At 45.8% G+C, this 4,286-nt stretch overlaps 1 protein-coding gene across 4 annotated transcripts in view; it reads right to left on the bottom strand.

The window, feature by feature from the left end:
• The window catches only part of GRB7 (growth factor receptor bound protein 7), an 8,793-nt gene extending 8,558 nt beyond the window's left edge, over positions 1 to 235 (bottom strand). For 3 of the 4 annotated variants that reach the window (XM_019638760.1, XM_019638762.1, XM_019638758.1), the window contains exon 1: positions 50 to 234. The gene's annotated coding sequence lies outside the window, so the exon portion shown is untranslated. Of the gene's footprint in view, positions 1 to 49 lie in introns of all 4 variants that reach the window. The other variant, XM_019638764.1, reaches the window with a different exon arrangement.
• Positions 236 to 4,286: the final 4,051 nt, after the last annotated feature.

The following is a 4,286-nucleotide window of genomic DNA, read 5'->3' as shown; positions in this document are numbered from 1 at the left end:
GGGGGGGTGGGAGCAGATTGTCGTCTGGGACCGATCTCTGTCCCCTTACCTGTAAAAGCCTCAGCAGAAGTAGCAGGACACAGAGTCCGAAGTCCGGCACAGTCTAGGGACCCCAGACACCTGGACTTAATTTCAAATCCACTCCCTCTTCTCTACAGGTGGTAGGAGGGTGTCCCGCCTTTGGACACACAAATGGGGGCGAGGGAGGGTGAGCCCAGTGTGTACCGGCTCCTGGCGCAAGGAAACTAAAATTATCTTGGGCAGGTGGGGGCGGGGCCTGGAGGAGGGGCATGGGAGGAGGAAGCTTAGGCTGGGCGGGGACTCCCTGAAACTCTACGCCGGCTGGGATTGTTTTTACCCTTCTTAGCCTGGCAGCAGGTGCCAGGGGAAAGGCGGAGACAGTCGAACTGAATAGCCTCTAGAGCGAAGACCTCACAGCCTGGGAGGGAGGTGAGAGGAAACGGCCCCGCCCACTTTTCCCCTTGCCCCTCCTCAAACCTGGAGTGTTCATTGGCCAAGCCAGGGGGCCTGCTCTGGGTCCTACCCCCTGGGGCGAAGGGCGCTCTAATAAAGAAGGAAGCCAATCAGAGGAGTGTCCAGCAACATGGCCTGCCCCTTGACCTCCAGCCGCAGCCTGGCCACCCAGGCTGCATCCTGGCTCCTCAGAGGCATCGAGGGTATGTCCTCCCTTCTGAGCAAAATCCAGGGGCTTAGCTTCTCCTACTGAAATTGAAGGGGTAAGGCATGGTCTCTTGGTAGGGAAAGCTCTGGCCACGTGCCAGGGGACTCCCCTATAACGCTCACTTTAGCTCTCTCCTTTTGCACTAGGCAAACACTGGGGTGTGGAGGGGAGGACCTGGAAGGCTGAGATTAAAGGCAGAGGCCACCTCCCAGCCTGAAGTGGGTGATAGTTGGGTAAACAAAACAATCCATAGGGTGATAAGAGGTCTGCCCTGGGAGACCATGAGAAGTGGCTTCAGCCTCCACTTTCTCCAAACTATGTTTTCCTCCGAAAAACCAGTGTGAGTAGACTAAGCAGAGAAGTGGGGAAAGGGGCAGGTCACCTGGGCCATAGAGTAGCTTGTGGAAAGCACAGTAGACAATTCACTCAATCATTCTTTCATTCAACTGATATTTGTTAAGAGCCTATTATAGGCCAACCCCATGCTTGGTACTGGGATCCAGTGGTAAGCAACAAAAACAGACCGCACCCTTGTCCTCATGTGGCACAGTTCAGGAGACTGATGCTAATCAAAGAATTATACAAATAATAAGAAACAACAGGTGACAACGATGCTGGGAGAATGACTCACCCAGGGAGTTAGAGACTTCTCCTTGGAGGTGACATGTGAGCAGAGGGGAAGCTGTCTGGGGCAGGGAAATGGGTGTGGAAGGTGTGGGGAAAGACAAGTGTTTTGGACTCAGCTGTGTTTCTCAAAGTGTAGCTTGTGACCATCTGCCTCCAAATCTCTCTAGGCTTGTATAAAAAACAGATCCCGGTGCCCCTCCCTACCCACTGAATCTGTCTCTGGGGCCAAGACCCAGGAATGTGTGGTATTGACAAGCCTTCAGGTGGTTGTTCCGTGAACCAGGTTTAAGAGCCAACCATCCTGTCTGTCCAGACCAGCAGGAACTATGGGCAGAGGCCAGACCCTGCAGGGTCTACATGTGCTTAAATAGAGAGAGGCACAGAGGAGCAGGCAGATCTTTATTTTGGAAAGATCACTCTGGATGTTGAAGGGTAGGTTAGAAAGGGAAGCCAGAGGGCTGAGGGCTGTAGGATTCCATTAAGGCTTTCTGAAGGGGGTGGAACTAAAACAGATCTGGGGTTGGGGTGGGGTGGGAGAGAGGGGTTGACAGTAGAGGGGCACAGGGACTTGTAGGAGGTAATGGACTGTTGTATATCTTGGTGATGGTGGTAGATGTACAACTGTGTGTCAGAGATCACAGAAAGGTACACTCAAGAGGGTGAATTTTACTGTGTATAAATAGTATCTGAATTTTTTTTTAATAAAAAAAGAAACAACAAAAAATAGATTTATAGGTCAGTGGAATAGAATCAACAGTCCAAATATAAACCTTTACATTTTTTATCAATTGATTTTTGACAAAAATGCCAAGACAATTCAGTAGGGGAAAAGGACAGTCTTTTCAATAAATGGTTCTGGGACAAATGACTATCCACATGCCTAAAGATGAATTTAGATCCTTCCCTGATACCACGTACAAAAATTAATTCAAAATTGATCATAGACCTAAACATAAGAGCTGAAACTATAAAACTTCTAGAAGGAACCATGGGAGAAAATCTTTATGATCTTGTATCTCAGATACAACAGCAAAATTACAGGTGGCAAAAGGAAAAATTGATATATTAGACTTCATCAAAATTAAAATATTTTGCCCTTCAAAAGACATCACTAAGAAAATTTAAAAAAAAACAAAAACTTGTCAAACATTGGGAGTAAATATTTACAAGTCATCTATCCAGTTAGGGACTTTGTATTTAGAATATATAAAGAATGCTTATGAATCAGTAATAGACAAACAACCCAATTAAAAATGGGCAAAATACTGTTCAACTCTTGCAAGGGATGTTGGGCTATGCCCACCCACAACTAAGGTTGAACACGGCACCTTGAGCTGAGCTGCCCTGAGTGGCCGATGGGCGGCCGGATGACGACTGGACTTGGAGCTGAGCTAGCTGTGTCCTCCACAACTAAGATTTAAGGACAACAATTTGGCTGTTCCCTTTCCCCAATTCCCCAATACTGTTGCCCTTCTCCAATTCCCCAATAAAATCTTTTACAGAAGAATGGGCAAAATATTGGAATATATATTTTTCCAGATAAGATACATGAATAGTAAGCACATGAAAAGATGCTCAACATCATTAGTCATTACAGAAATGCAAATTAAAGCCACAAGGACATACCACTTCACACCTACCAGGATGGCTATAATCAAAGAGATAGACAACAAGTGTTGACAAAGGTATGTGGAAACAAATCCTCATATACTTTGCTGGTGGAAATGTAAAATGGTAAAGCCACTTTGAAAAATAGTTTGGCAGTTTCTTAAAAAGTTAAACATAAACTTACCATTCAACCCAGCAATTCTACTCCTAGGAATCTACCTAAGAAACATGAAAATACATACATATACATACTCTTCAAATGTACTTACATGAACACCCACAGCACCATTATTCAAAATAGCCCAAAACTGGAAATTCAAATGGCTATCAATTGGTATCGAATAAACAAAAAGTGGCATATCCATACAATGGGATACTACTCAGCTACAAAAAAGGAACAAACTACTGGTAATGCTACAGCATGGCTGAACCTCAAAAACTACACTGAATGAAAGAAGCCAGAAGCAAAAGACCACATATTGTATCATTCCATTTGATATATGAAATGTCCAGAAAAGGCAAATTTATAGACAGAAAGCAGATCAGCGGTTTCCTAGGGCTGGATCTGAGAGATGAATTGACTGCGAACAGGCAGGAGGGCCCTTTTGAGCTTGATGGAAATGTTCTGTGACTGGATTGTAGTGATGGTTGCATAATTCTATAAATCATTGTTTAAAAAATGAATGGTTTTCCTAAGACTAATATAAATAAATAAATAAATAAAAACAATGAATGGTTTAAAGAAATAAATGGTAGAGTGGGTGACCTGGGTTAGTATACTATGGTGGGGAGGACGCCAGAAAGGGAAGAGGCAGGGAGACAGCCTCCATTTCTAGAGTTGCAAAACGGGAATAGTGATGCCAGCCTGTAGTGAAGCTGGGATAACAGAGGAAGTGCAGGAACTGTGTGCATGTGATGGGGAGCATACAGCTTGAGGAGGAGCCCCGAAACCTATGGATCCTGAATGCAGGGGAGAGGGGGTCACTGCCCTAGGTTGTGTCTACAGTTTAGTCAGAAATACTTGAGGGTGTGACTGTGGGGTGGTTTAAAATGCCATCAGCATGTTAGCAAGAAATGGCAACTATTCTATACCATCAGCCAACCCCAGGCCCTGAGACCCCTTGCTCCACCACATTCTCTTCCTGGAAAGCGCTTTGCAGTTTAAGAGAGTTCATTAGATTAAATAAGACCGTGAAGTCCAGCGGACACCAGGTGCGGGACAAGCTCAGGAGCTCGGAGAACCAGCGCGCAGGTTAACGCGCGGTCTGGACTCGTCGACCAAGTCCCAAGCTTTCTATTTAGCTAATAGGGTCAAAACATAGTAGCAGCAGCGGCCTGCAGGGGGAGCGCCCGGACGTAACGCGCTGCC

This window comes from Hipposideros armiger, unplaced genomic scaffold (genome assembly GCF_001890085.2).
Source record: "Hipposideros armiger isolate ML-2016 unplaced genomic scaffold, ASM189008v1 scaffold_40, whole genome shotgun sequence".
Lineage (NCBI taxonomy): Eukaryota > Metazoa > Chordata > Mammalia > Chiroptera > Hipposideridae > Hipposideros > Hipposideros armiger.
This window is presented reverse-complemented; position numbering and strand designations above follow the sequence as displayed.